Source organism: Pelobates fuscus, chromosome 1 (genome assembly GCF_036172605.1).
Source record: "Pelobates fuscus isolate aPelFus1 chromosome 1, aPelFus1.pri, whole genome shotgun sequence".
In the NCBI taxonomy this organism is placed as follows: domain Eukaryota; kingdom Metazoa; phylum Chordata; class Amphibia; order Anura; family Pelobatidae; genus Pelobates; species Pelobates fuscus.
In genome coordinates, this window is record NC_086317.1 from 88641537 (window position 1) to 88657152 (window position 15616).

Sequence of the window (15616 nt, forward strand, 5' to 3'; positions counted from 1 at the left end):
TCAGGGAGGGGACACTCAGGCTGACACAGATGGCAGTGTACACTCATTGAACACACTGTGTCAGTAAGTTAGGCTCTCACTCAGGGAGGGGACACTCAGGCTGACACAGAGCTCCGCCCAGCCCGCTGTCAGTGAGCCGGGGTGCTGGTGAAGGGCGGTGTGAAGTCTCGCGAGGTTTTCCGCGGTGGGGCGGACCGGGAGTTGCCGGGCGCTCGAGACGCTGTGTGGCTACTGAGGGCGGACCAGCGCGCGCACAGAGAGAGAGACAGCACGCGGGCACCGGGGACAGGGAGCGCGAGCCGGTAACGAGCTTGGAGGAGGAACAAGAAGAAGAAGACGACACGACGGAAAGTGAGCTCCGGGGAGGAGGGGGAGCCGGGCGGGTCTGGGCTGAGGTGAATGTACGCAGCGCTCCCGTGCTGCCCGCTCCCCGCCATCTTGGCCGCCCCCCTCTGAGTGCAGGAAGCCCGGTCACCTCTGCAGGCCGCTGCCGCCCCCTTGGCTGAGGGTCCCGCCCACCGTTCCTGCCCCGGGCCGGCCTTTGTTTCCGGTGCTTGCAGCGCCCTCTTGCCGCCCCTCCCCAGGACCCCTCAGGATCTGTCCTAGGCCGCTCGGACCGCATCCCAAAGCAGGTACAGCAAGGGGACCGGACCCACCCGGCTGGGCATGACGAGGGGGAGCAGGGACTGCCAGGCACAGGGTGAGGCCTGCTCGCTGCCAGTGGGAGCCTGGGATAAACATGTCCAGAAAATGGACAACTCATGACATGGACAGCCAGGCCTCTGCCCTCTCTACCCCTCACACCAAGACTGGCTGACACCCTCTGCCCCTCACACCAAGACTGGCTGACACCCTCTGCCCCTCACACCAAGACTGGCTGACACCCTCTGCCCCTCACACCAAGACTGGCTGACACCCTCTGCCCCTCACACCAAGGCTGGCTGACACCCTCTGCCCCTCACACCAAGGCTGGCTGACACCCTCTGCCCCTCACACCAAGGCTGGCTGACACCCTCTGCCCCTCACACCAAGGCTGGCTGACACCCTCTGCCCCTCACACCAAGGCTGGCTGACACCCTCTGCCCCTCACACCAAGGCTGGCTGACACCCTCTGCCCCTCACACCAAGGCTGGCTGACACCCTCTGCCCCTCACACCAAGGCTGGCTGACACCCTCTGCCCCTCACACCAAGGCTGGCTGACACCCTCTGCCCCTCACACCAAGGCTGGCTGTCACCCTCTGCCCCTCACACCAAGGCTGGCTGTCACCCTCTGCCCCTCACACCAAGGCTGGCTGTCACCCTCTGCCCCTCACACCAAGGCTGGCTGTCACCCTCTGCCCCTCACACCAAGGCTGGCTGTCACCCTCTGCCCCTCACACCAAGGCTGGCTGTCACCCTCTGCCCCTCACACCAAGGCTGGCTGACACCCTCTGCCCCTCACACCAAGGCTGGCTGACACCCTCTGCCCCTCACACCAAGGCTGGCTCACTCCCTCTGCCCCTCACACCAAGGCTGGCTCACTCCCTCTGCCCTCTCTACCCCTCACACCAGGGCTGGCTGACGCCCTCTGCCCTCTCTACCCCTCACACCAGGGCTGGCTGACGCCCTCTGCCCTCTCTACCCCTCACACCAGGGCTGGCTGACTCCCTCTGCCCTCTCTACCTCTCACACCAGGCATGGCTTGATACCATCTCCCCTTCAAACCAGGGCTCGGTGACACCCTCTCCCCTCTGTACCTCTCACACCAGGCATGGCTTGATACCATCTCCCCTTCACACCAGGGCTGGCTGTCACCCTGTGCCACCTGGCAGATTCCTAACACCAGGGGTAATTTACATTGTATGCCTGAGAATTCAGACTTCAGTGAATAACCCTGTCACTGCCATGGAATTGTAAGGAAGTATATTGTGTACTTTGATTCCATAAGTCTGCATAACATTATTATTATTATTCTTTATAAAGAGCTAACAAATTCTGTAGCACTGTATAATAGGTGGACTAACATGTAATTGCAACAAGAGTTGGACACACAGGAACAGAGGTTGTTGATGGCCCTGCTCAAACCAGCTTACATTCTAGAGTGAGTTTTGTTCATCTAAGGCATGGGTGGTAGAGCATCATTGGAGTTGTAATTCTACAACGACAGGGCGATTGTACCATGTGGCCAACCCTTATCTAAGGATTTCAGTGGGTGACTATTGATCCTGCCGTTGGTTGGCATTGGGTAACTCTTCCTGTCAAAAAGCATTGTATGCTTAAAGTTTGTAGTGTCCAGCTATGTTTACTAGGCCACCGATTGCTTGTGTTCAACATTTCTAATTAATCTTGTTGTCTTGAATACAAACTTCTTTGTAAAAGCCCTTGGATTACTGGTTAGAAGGTACAATAAAAATCCCTCAGGCATTAATGGCTATTTTCTTTCTAGCAGAGTGGTTTTTAATCATAAGCTATATTAAAGAACCATTTTGCTGACTGGGGTCTGCAATGCAGCAAAAGAAAATGGGTCTCTGACATGAAGTTAAGCATTGTTGTTAAGTTGCTGCAAGTCACCATTAGTAAAGCCTTGTGGCAATGAGCTGACTGATAGAATTGTTTCACTGCCACTTTTAGATTAATAGAGATAACCAGTGATTGGCAATGGCTCTTTGGGTATTGGGAAGGAAAACAGCTAAAGTCAGCCTGGCCAGGAATGTTTCCTGCCTCCTTTTTTTTTGCTTTCTATCTATTTCTGTGTTTGTATCCAAGTGCTGCAATGCTGCAGAGCTCCACTATCCTTCCCTGACAAACACAGCCTGGATGTGTGTTTGTTACTGTAAATGTTATTGAATGGGAGGAGGGGAAGGCCTGAAAAGGCAAGCGGAAGGAGCTTAGAGGAAGGTTGGTGGCTCCACATACTTAAATTTAATAACAAAGAAAATCATTCTCATTGTTCTTATCCTTACTTGCTTTCCAGCCCCACCTAATGTACACACAAATGTTTTCCTATAGTAAAATTAATATGATGGCTGCAGTAAGCACATTTTTAAATTGCTCGTGGTGTGAATGTTTTAAATGGTATATCAATATATGCTGTGTTTGCGTTCCATGTGAAATCTTCTCAATATCTTTTGTTCAGAGATCAGTGTTATAAGCTTGACAAATATGGCAATAAATATGTTTGCCCTGTTAGCTGAATGGAATTAGTTTTCACGGGGATATCACTCATTTGCCAAAAAGGTTGACTATTTTCATTCCTCTAGTTGTTTTCCAGCATGCTTTTTAATACATGTTCTGGAAGTTACAATGTGTTTTATCACTGTAGAACCAAATATCTTCTAGGGGGTCCTTAACAATGTGCTGATAAGTGTGATGGTTTAAGATTCTAATTACACTAGAGTGATATTTAAAATAAAAATGTAAACGGCTAAATGTTCATGGAGGAAGATGCACGTAACTGGTCTTACATCAGATGATGAGTTTGTAATTGCATTATTAAGGAGACTAAGTTGAATAATGTCAAATTATGTATAGACTAAGTAGTAAACCAAATTCCATAAGTGTGGTTCATTGACATGTCTGTATGCAGCTAAATTAACTCTTTTTTTTTTTTTTTTAACTGGAAACAAAAATGTATTTGTCATCTCTATTAAAGAAAAATTATACAATTTTGTTTACAAAAAACAAAAATCACTGGCTTGATGACAATTTTTTATTATATTGTAGCCTGGCCCACTTTTCCTTTGTTTTATGATATTAATCCTTTCATGACTAGAGGTCACTCTTATGTTGCCCTGCAGGTCAACTGCCTGTGAAACAGGTTATTCAGTTGCTGTAAATGCACGCTGCTTGTGCTTTACTGATAGACACTTGATGGTTTTGCTTGCTCATATGGGTTGTTTGTGGCATTCGTCAACGTGTTGTGTAGAAAAATTAGCCATTGTTGTGTACAATTTGCTTTTCACTATTTAAAAAATATATATATTTTTCCATCTCAATGTTCAAATATTTTTCTATATGACCTTGAGTGATAATCTTATATCAGAATTTGTTTTTTTCATTTATTAAAATGTATTTTATTTTTTTAGAATAAAGAATCCTACAATAGTAAACAAGTATTTTCTTACATAATATGCATTTATTATGCCAAAGGTACATTCCCTCAGTTGTTTCAGTTAACAGAATATTTAGCAAGTACTATATCAAATGTTTGATTAGTTCTTTCTTCTCATTTGTAAACTGATTAGTTATCCCTAAAAGAATTAAACATACAATTAAAGGGGCATTTAAGAATTTGAACCACTACCACTAAAAGGGACACTATAGTCATCAGAACAACTACAGCTTATTAAATTTGTTCTGGTGAGTAGAATCATTACCATCAGGCTTTTTACTTTAAACACTGTCTTTTCAAAGATAATGCAGTGTTTACATTACAGCCTAGTGCTAACTTCACTGGCCACTCCTAAGATGGCTATTAGAGATCCTTCCTGTGTCATGGCTGCCTAAAATGCATCCAAACATTCAGTATCTCCTCCCTCTGCATGCAGACACTGAACTTTTCTCATAGAGATTCATTGATTCAATTCATCTCTATGAGGAGATGCTGATTGGCCAGGGCTGTGTTTGAATCATGCTGCCTCTGCCCCTGATCTGTCTCTTTGTCAGGATTGGATCAGGCCACTACTTCTGATGATGTCAGCAGACTGCTTGTTTTTTTTTTGAGACAAACAGCATGCAGAGTTACAGCTTCAAGCTTGAATACAGTAAGATTTTTACTATATTTATGGAGGCATGAGGGGCCCAGGGGGGCTAGATGGTGATTTTAACACTATAGGGTCAGGAATACATGTTTGTGTTCCTGACCCTATGGTGATCCTTTAAGAGGTTAACAGAGTGTCCCCTCTTTCTCTTAAATTGTACCTTCCCCAGCTGTCAGTCAGAAAGCTAAGAGGATGCTCTTCCTTATGTGACAAATTACTCTTGGAGGGCACTTTGGTACTCTTACCATAACCTCTACAGCCGGCAGCAAAATGGAAGTGCAGCAGAGGCAAGTAAATATATATATTTTTTCCCCCTTACCTCCATTGTTTTATTCACCCCGATCAAGCTCTGTGTTGGGTTGGTAAAGCCTTTTGTTGATCTAAATTGCTGAATTGACAGCACTCAGGGAATACAGGGTTTGGGCAAATCACAACTGCATGTTTAAATTATTTGGCCTTTATTGTTCTCTTTGAGTGTTCTTCTTTTGGTTTGTTATTGTTACTATGTACCGAACTTATGAAATGTACAGGTCTTCCAAATATGTTAGGGCTATCATAATATTTAGTTCATGCAACACCACCACCTGCATACCATTTAGTGACTGAGGCTTTTCTGAAATTCCTTGCATTCATGACTAAGGCATTTTGGAACTTTTGCTGTTACATTGTGCTTTCCTGTTAAGAGACACAATAGGCACCCCAGACCACTTCATTTCACTGAAGTAGTCTGGATGCAGTGTCCCTGTCCCATTAAAGTGGCACTATCACTGTCTGGTGACTTTACAAAATTTGTAAAGACCCCTGACTGTTACAACACTGCTAGGGTCTGGTGGCCGCGCTGTGGGGAAGGTAAAGCTGAGGTCTACTTGCCAGAACCTGTCCCTTGCTTGCGTGGCCATCTTCTTCTGGCAGGTCTTCTTCAGCTCCTGGTACGGGACTGTGGGGACAGCCTAATGAGCTTTAGGTTCCCCCTTGGTCTGATGTTGGAGGAGGAGACCGAGCTAATGCAGAGGGACTGGAATTCGTTTAAATGTTTTAAGGGGTTATTAATTGCCATTTTGGGGGGGGGGGGGGACAGGGGGTGAAGCAGAGGAACACTTTAGTGTTAGCAATACAGCTTTGTATTCCTAACACTATAGTGTCCCTTTCCCTAGTTAGATTCAGACCCCTCCTTGCCATTAGAACAAAGGTTTTAACTCGCCCTTATCCAGGCTGCCTTGGCTGCTCACCTTCACCTTCCCTGGCATTGCTTCTTCTGCTGATGCTTAGCCTAATTCTTGTCACAGAGGAACATTCGGGGACCTGATGCGCATGCACATGCATCCCATTCTTCTCATAAGAAAACATTAAAAAAAATTCACTTATTGGTCCTGTTTATTAAATTGCTATACATTTTGTTAGGAGCTCAGTTAATATTTGGAAATTATAGGACAAATATTGCAGAAGCAAGTTATGGTTTTAAAGCTAAAACTTTACAAAATACAATCTGCCGAGACTATAACTTTAATAACGGTCTAGGAATCCAAAACCACCTCCTCCATTTATACCTTTTAGTATACAAGATCCTATGGGAAAGCATTGTGATTGGTTTAGATCAGCATTCCTGATGATGTCCACCAAGGAGGCAGATCAGGGGCAAAGCCAGCACCAGCAGACTTGAATAAAGGTAAGCTTTTACTAGATTTAGGGGGTTAAGGGAGGGTGGGCAGAAGACTAGATGGTGTTTTTAAACACTATGTGGTCAGGGACACATGTTTTGGGATCCTGACCCTATAGTGTTCCTTTAAATCTGCCCCTGTTACCTCACTGCCCAGCTGCACAAATAATTTGATTTAGCATGGCCATCAAGTTTACCAGTCCTGCAGTCCTGCCCAAGAATATGCATAGCATAGAGAAGCAGATCTTGATTCATGTGTCTGTTGCGTTCTGACTTCTTTACAGGAAACCATGTGTTCTGACCATTAAACAGCTGTTTAAAGGAGCAGTTTATGCACCATGACAGTTATACTCTGTTTGAGTAACTGGTACTGGTTCTGTGTCAAATATTGGACAGTATTTATTAACTGAGTGTCAATTGACACACTCAATTTATTATTGTCACTTACTCATTCACATGTGGCAAGTGAGTGGTCAAGTTTGGTGCATGTAGTGGCACTAAGCTTGGGTCAATTCTCTCAAAAATACACACACACACAATTGTGCCGGTATGCTGTTGGCACAATAACCACGATAATTGGCTGTAAGCTTTTTTTAAGCTTTTGATGTCTCCTTAGGTAGGTGGCAATTCCTCTGCATACATATGACAAAGAAGTCTTATTTCTTCATTTGTTAAAGCAAGCTAATAAAATGGTATACAGACACCAGCGAATCCTGAAATTTCATTTGCATTTTGATATCGTGTATGTATGTATATGCACATATTACTGAAAGCTGACATGCCACTTGTCTGTTTTGCATTTTTATGCAATAATAAATGTCCATATACAATTAAAGGAAAACTTTAGTGTTAGGAATACTTCTTTGCATTCCGAACACTAAAGGGTCGCTCTACCCTCCTCCCCTCTGGTGTTAAGTAAAGGGTTAAATAACCCCTCTTTTCACTTCCTGATTCCAGCGCTGAAGTTCCTCAGTGCTAGTTAAGGCTCCTCCTCTGCCGATGGGTGAGACCTAATGCCCATGCTCCGCGATTGCTGCACGCACATTAGGCTTTTCCCATAAGAAAGCATTGACTCAATGCTCTCCTGTGGGGTTTTAGAAGATGCTGGACATTCTCATGCAAAGCAGTAGGACATCCAGCTTCATTTCACTGAGTCAGCTGGGAGACCGACACTAGAGGCCATCTTATCCCTGCAATGTAAACATTGCTATTTCTCTGAACCTGCAATGTTTGCAGCTGCTGGGATAGGGACAGTGCACCCAGACGACATCAATGAGATAAATTGGTCTGAATGCCTATAGTGTCCCTTTATTTAACTGCGGATTATTCACTTACGGCTGGTATCTTTATTTAAAAATGTGGCAATTTTTATTAAAATTGTATGCCAAAGGGGTGGGGCCTGGCAGCCAAGATGGCCGGCTGCACATCTCATGAGCTCCTGCAATAACAAGCAAACTCAAGCAATTAACGAGTGATCCACTAATGCCAGAGGCAAACGTTGTTCGGGAACCAACTCAGCGGACAGAGAGGCACACGATGATACCGGCCCGACACCGATACGTGACTGCAAATCCGGCACCGGCAGTGCGGCCTAAAAGGGAGCAGGGCCTTAGGTCCGGAGGAGACATCCGACCTCCTGACAGGGGCCAGACGCCCAAACGGGAACCCATGGCAGCCCCGCTACCCCCCCCCCCCCCTTTGGACCGGCGGGGGATATCCCGGTCCTTGCAGGGGAGGAATGCCCCTGCAACACAGCAGGACCAAGCGACATTACCTAAAACAAAGCACACTCGCCAAGGCCCACCCAAGATGGCGGCACGGACGAGATCCACAAAACAATGTGCACTCATCAAACTTCCCAGACACACATGGGAGTTCCACAAGCGGCTCGGTGACAACCTCTGGACAAAGCTGAAAACCAGGTGGCAGTACAACAAGCGGCTGATGAGACAAATGGCGGCGTGGATCCGCCCGGCAACCCGGCGCCAGCTAGGTGGGTACACCCCCCGTATATCTAGAGCAGCTCCCAACGGGAATCGGAACGGAAACAAAGCACGGATGGAAACAGTGCCTTGTCTCCGGGGTGCTGGAGTTCGCGCTCCCACGCCCCAAAGTGGATCCCTGCTGCCATCAGGGAGGGTGCAGAGGCTACGTTTCCCGGATGCGAGCTCCCACCCACAGCTGTACAACGGCGAGAGTCCCGCACAAGCCACTCCTGCGAAGCACTCACCAACCCAGCCTCTCAGTGCCTGGCGCAGAATAACCCGACCTCCCGCCACCAGCACTACCCAATCGAGAGGCAGAACGTCAGCGTACCCTCCAGGACGCCATCAAAGCTGGATCCAGATGCGGAGGCACCTTGCCCAGAGTTCCCAGTAGAGACACTTGTAGAGGCGGCGGCTGGGACTTCCCGACATCGGGCATAGGCTGAAAGCCCCAACGTAAAGCCCAACAAGGACAATGCCTCACATCAACTGATGACTCCATGTTTTGTTTTTTGTTTGTTTTCTGGTTTGTCCTCTATATATAGACCTATGTTGTATGATTGGTAACAGTGGCTTTTCAGCTCTGAAGCGGCCACGTAGCCGTAACTATGGGGAGGCAAAAGCGCCTGCACGCATGCTTAGCAATTACCTGCTTCCCAGTATAGGACTTACCCTCTTTCCGAAGCGTATCTTATAGCAAACTCTGTTTTTACTTAACCACCGACATGCATAGCTAACCTATACCGAAGGCAGAATCCATAGCATCACACATTCAGACATACATGTATAACCTGGAACCCAACTATAGAACAACGGTACTAACACTGAACTGTATTTTAAGCTAACACTGATATACTATACCATAACAGGCATACTTCTCCAAGAATCTCACTGTGACTAATCCACCCTAGGCTGTCAGTTAAAGTATCTAGAGCCTAGCATTTGTAGAATTATCGTTTACAGACATAGTTTAAAATATCATCTATTTGTGCTATACCTAAAGATATGCCTAGCTAGACCCAACGTAATAACAGCAACCAATGCGCAGGTTGTAGCGACTCATAGGACTTAGCCTGTAAACCACTTCAAATCGAAACGCACTAGTCTGTTTAAACTGCTATTAATGTATGTATGCAACCCTGTGTTGTCCACTGATTGGTTCAAACAATGTTTAAGCATACCCACAGATTGAATCTACTCTCACCAATTGAATATATGTGCAACTAATTTTATATAAAAATGTGCCTGATAATCAATTGTCCCGCGTGTTTAGCGGAGTAAATGCTTGAGGACTGCTTTCGGGGCACCTCATGCCTGCCTGTAACCCTTTATGCGCACTACAAAAATAAAGAATAATAAAAAAAAAAAAAAATTGTATGCCAAGATAGCCAAATTGAGGGGTAAAATCGCCATGTCAGCTATTTTTTTTCCCAGTTCAGTTTGACTGACAAATTGCAAGTTTATTTTACAATTTCCTTCAATTTGCACATTCAGAAACTCTTTCAGTATATTTGAGCCAATATGTCGAAAAAATTAATTTATTTTTAATGTTCAAGTGTTTAGTAGATATACATACATGCATATTTTCATGTATGTATTCATTGGGAATATAGTTTAAAATAGATTACAAAAGCTGCAGTTCTTGACTGTAGCCCCTGTAAGCCCCTGCCCCTTTCCCCCCGGAAGAGACTTTCAGTCTCTTTACAAGGAAATAACCAATCAAGCTGACTTGGTCCCTTCATGCACGCGCGCCGGCTTGTGCACAATGTTCAATGTACATATACCGGGCAGTGTGCGGCTGTTCGTGCACACATGCGCACCCGGTCTCAAGTGCACGTATGAAGCTGCCGAGCTGATCTGAGGTCTGTGGGGGAGGCAGGCACACTCAAGTAAAGCGTGCCTGCCACTTCTGTTGGTTCAGGGGAGCTAACGGAAATAGGAAGGAATCCTCCAAGGCTGTTTGACAGCCGGGGGGGAGTTCCCTGGTTAATTTATAAAAGTGCAGATTTCTCATAGAAATCAGCTCTTTTACAAACTGAAGTTCTTTTGGGGGGGGGGGGGGGGGGGAGTGGTCCTTTAATAGTTTTAGATATATAGAGATCCCCCACCGCCCAGCTAAAAATAAAATAAATAAAAAGTGTTAAAACTAGACTTGAATGTAGAAATCCATTAAATTAATCTTGTTGTTTCATAACTGGAATAATCCACTCCTCTCCAGTGGGCCACTGTCAGCTGGATCTGGGAGTCATGGTAAATAGAGTAAGCACTCACTATGGGAACACCAATTATGCAGTTGACCCTCCTTGGGAACACTTACTGCAGGGCAATCACCCCCATGAAATGGACATTGCTTCATTGCCAAAATATCTGCTTCCGAACGGTGTGTCATTCTATTCTTCTTTTACCCCAGCAAGCACTGCACATACTTGCTAAAGGAATATCAGTGAAATAATAGCATAATGTGCTGTATTTGCTATTCAGCAGAGCACCTTAAAGGAGGGCTCTCCTGGTCTCACCATCAGTCCTCGTATATATTTTTAGGTTGTTGGCATTAACCTCTCTGTTGAAAATTGGTTGATAGGTGTGGCAGTCACCACATTTTTATACAGTGTTTTATTCTTCAAATCTGCAAGCATTTTTGTGAGCATATTGTAGAAATTACATTTTCCAACTTTGACAAAACAAATTTGTTTTATTAGAACAAATTGGTATCAACTTTTCCTCTCTAAATGAGTAAACCATGCATATTTTATATATCCGTCTCAAATTCATTTTATGTAACGGGATGTGAGCACTGTTCGTGAATTGTGTATGTGTCGTCTATATAATGCAATACCTTTTGATATTTATTTATACTCTCAATATTTGTCAGCCTGTAATTTAGATGTATAGAGGTGGGTAGGTGATGTAATACACTGTCAGTTTGGCCTGTAGCCATGTTTTGGGTGTGGAGATAGGGTGTACTGCAAACCTTTAGTGTTTTACTAGTTTATTAAAGTTTTGCTAATTGTTGCTTTAGTATATACTGTTCTGTTGGTTTTAGGAAAGAACACCTTCCCTGATTCTTCCCTGCCCCAACACTCAAATGGTATTTGGGATTAAATGTGTATGTAATCTTGTATTTTATGGTGCTGTTTGCCATATAACAGTATAACACTTATCTAAGTAACATATAATGTGACTAAGATAGATGTATATATTTTTTATATGAATGCCCCCAGGTATATTTTTTTAGGTACAGTCATTTCATTGTGTGTTTTTTTTTTTTTTTTTTTTTTAATTAACCCCTTAAGGACACATGACATGTGTGACATGTCATGATTCCCTTTTATTCCAGAAGTTTGGTCCTTAAGGGGTTAAAGGAACACTATAGTCACCTAAATTACTTTTAGCTAAATAAAGCAGTTCTAGTGTATAGATCATTCCCCTGCAATTTCACTGCTCAATTCACTGTCGTTTAGGAGTTAAATCACTTTGTTTCTGTTTATGCAGCCCTAGCCACACCTCCCCTGGCTATGATTGACAGAGACTGCATGAAAAAAAAAAGGGTTTCACTTTCAAACAGATGTAATTTACCTTAAATAATTGTATCTCAATCTCTAAATTGAACTTTAATCACATACAGGAGGCTCTTGCAGGGTCTAGCAAGCTATTACCTTGCAGGGGATAAGAAAATCTTAATTAAACAGAACTTGCAATAAAGAAAGCCTAAATAGGGCTCTCTTTACAGGAAGTGTTTATGGAAGGCTGTGCAAGTCACATGCAGGGAGGTGTGACTAGGGTTCATAAACAAAGGGATTTAACTCCTAAATGGCAGAGGATTGAGCAGTGAGGCTGCAGGGGCATGTTCTATACACCAAAACTGCTTCATTAAGCTAAAGTTGTTCAGGTGACTATAGTGTCCCTTTAAATTTTTTCCCTCTGGCGTCGTGATGCTGAGAGGTGTGGATGGAGAAGGAAGACATACGTACTTGAAACCCCCAACTCTTAAAGTTCGCCGCTGACAAAAAGGCTGTATAATGGGAGATAGTAGAAAAAATAGTTACCGTGTAAGATTTAAAGACTGTGTGATTCTCAGAGGAATTTTAACAGCCAAATTAAAGGAAAATTACCTGAAATTTCTTTAGCAAATTTAAAATATTGAGTGAATTGACTCCTGTAACTTTAACATGTGCATGTGCTTTTCTGCTGTATATGTGGCACTTACTGGATTAATTCTCTTTTAAAGATGACCCAATCGCAGCTAAATCCAAAGGCCCCTATTCCAAACTAATTCTTCTTGACCTCTTTGCTGCCTTTGACACCATTGATCATGCTCTCCTTCTTCAAACTCTTCAATCACTCAGTCTCTGTGACTCTGTATTCGCGTGGTTTTCCTCTTATTTCTCCCAACGCTCATTCAGTGTCTCCTTTTCTAATTATACCTCCTCCTCTCGTCCTGTCTTGGTTGGAGTCCCCTAAGGCTCTGTCCTTGGTCCCTTTCTATTTTCTTTTTATATTGCCTCTCTTGGCAGACTTATTACCTCATTTGGATTCCACTACCACCTGTACGCCGATGACACCCAGCTCTCTCCTACCCAGAACCGCTGTCCTGCAACATGTCACTGCTTGCCTTTCTTCCATCTCTGACTGGATATCCTCCCGCTTTCTGAAACTCAATCTCTCCAAAACTGAACTCCTTGTCTTTCCTCCTCCTAATACTGATCCTCCTCTTTCGCTCTCCCTTCAAATTAGTGGTATCCACATCAGTCCATCCTTGCAAGCGCACTGTCTTGGCGTCATACTTGATTCTGGCCTCACATCCAGTATGTTGCCAAATCCTGTAGATTCCATCATAAAAGTTCCGCCGGAGCTTAAAAACAGTTTTATTTGATCAGGCGTATGGGATGACATGACATTTTTAACTTGGTTCAAATGCATGCGATTATAATGCTGTTGTTTTGCTGGATATTGTTTTGTCTGTTTTTATTGCTGGTATGCGCATCGAGACCCTATGGGTAATAAGACTGAGTTTTCTTAAGAATTTTTAATAAATAAATAATAATAAATAAAAACATAGCCCACATCCGCCCCTTTCTTACGCAAAATGCTACCAAGGAGCTTGTCCATGCTCTAGTAATTTCCCACATGGATTATTGTAACCCTCTCCTAACTTGTCTTACCAAAAGCTGTATTGCCCAGCTACAGTCTGTAATGAATGCTGCCGCCAGACTGATTTTCCTCTTTTCCTCTCTCACACCTCACTTCTTGGTCAGTCCTTACATTGGCTTCCTGTATCCTATAGGAGTCAATTCAAAGTGCTAACCCATACCTATAAAGCATTGAACAATTCTAGCCCCTCTTATCTCATCACAGATCCATAGGTATGCCCCTTCCCGGTCTCTCTGCTCTGCACATGACCTTCTCCTGTCCGCTGCTCACACCCGTACGGCCAACACGTGCTTGCAGTCTCTTGCTCTCTCCTAAAGAAGAACACCACTCTTTCCTCCAGCTCTGCTTCACTCCCACCTTATTTGATTGCTATTTCCTGTACTTATGTGTTTTGTGGTTTTTTTTGTCAATCTTTGTTTTTGTTGAGGCATATGATAAGACACTACAGAAAGTAGAGCAAGGAGTTAGTGCATTTAAAACATATGGTATGCATAACATAGAGAAAGCAATGCTGGCACTCCCGTATATAACAGCTTATTTTTTATATGTGTTGCAACAATGTATTACTGTGTAGGTTAAACAGGTAGAAACAATTTACCTCCTATAGACTGTAAGCCCGTTTGAGCAGGTTCCACTTCAACCTATCGTTCTTGTAAGTTTTCTTGTAATTGTCCTATTTATAGTTAAATCCCCCTCTCATAATATTGTGAAGCGCTACAGAATCTGTTGGAGCTATATAAATGGCAATAATAATTAACCCCTTCAGGACGGAGTCAATAGTGCACGTTCTGATCAAAACAAAACGTAAACAAAAACTGGAATTTGCGCTATATGTCTGTTCACCCGTAGTTCCCCTCTTTCATATTATATGCACCCACACTTATTATATATCATTTTGTTGAGGAGAAACAGGGCTTTAATTTATCATTAACTATTCATATATGGAACATAATTCATTATGAATAAAATAAAAAATAAAAAAATTTTTTTTTTAAAATTTGTATTTCCGTCTGACATTTTAGCTGTGAATGTCATAATGCTGTTGGGTTTTACTGCACAAAAATGCACATATTTGTAATCAGCGATGCGTGACGGCATGCGTGACGGCATAGAACGTCGTAACGGCGGGAAGGGGTTAAATAAATAATTGAGTGCTTTTTGAGCTGCACGTTTCTGCTCTAACCAGCTTAAATTTGTTTGCATATGCACAGGTAGGGCGAGGATGTTGTAGGGAAACTATATAGACACCAGAACCCCTACAGCTTATTGTAGTGATTCTGCTGGCTATAGCACGCTTTTCAATGTAAATGCTACCTTTTTAGAGAATATTTAGTGTGTACATTTACATAGTAACACCCTCTAGTGGCAATCACTCAGACGGCCACTAGAGTTGCTTCCTACTTCAGTGCTGTAATTTGTGCAGCACCTGCGTTCAGCATGGAAATTGTGAACATTTCCCATAGAAGTGTTCACAATCTCCAGTGTTTTGTTTTTTCTTAGCTCTGTGAAATTCTGTGTGGGATTTTTATTCTTTTAGAGTGAGTCTATTACCCTAGAATTAGGGTAATAGGAATTTCTGTGTAAGTCTTTTTCTCTCATGCCCCGCAAATATATAAATAAATATATCATTTTTTTAATTGTGTTAAAATTACCTTTAAGCAACAATTTTAATAAAAACTGTCAAACCTTTAAATGCTTGAATATTTTACAGACTGACTGTATCATTTGTATCTGAGTATATGAACCAACCACATTCCTCCCAGTGTCTCCTGCTCGCTGTGGCTATTTTTATCTACACATAGAAGTTGTGGGCGGGGTGGATGCTTGTTTGTGGCTCACCCGGCGAGTAATTACATAGGTTTTGGTTGCTGTGTGTCAGTTGTTTGCATAACGTCCTGTTCGAGTTTTCATTGCTTTAATGTCGGTTTGAAGAAGCAAATCAGGTACTTGTATGTCTTGTCTTCAATAAATAATTTTCTGAGAACAGGCGTATAACTGTCTAAATATAGGGATATTTTACAGTGGTAGTTCATTTTAAAAAAAAATTTAAATATATTTTGGGTGTGTTTTTCATTTATTTTTT

The 15616-nt window shown here is 43.4% G+C and overlaps 1 protein-coding gene across 1 annotated transcript in view; it reads left to right on the forward strand.

Moving 5' to 3' along the window:
- The first annotated feature begins 304 nt into the window (after positions 1-304).
- The window catches only part of TAOK1 (TAO kinase 1), a 72991-nt gene continuing 57679 nt past the window's right edge, over positions 305-15616 (forward strand). Inside the window, exon 1 of the mRNA XM_063450004.1 lies at positions 305-632. The gene's annotated coding sequence lies outside the window, so the exon portion shown is untranslated. The remainder of the gene's footprint in view (positions 633-15616) is intronic.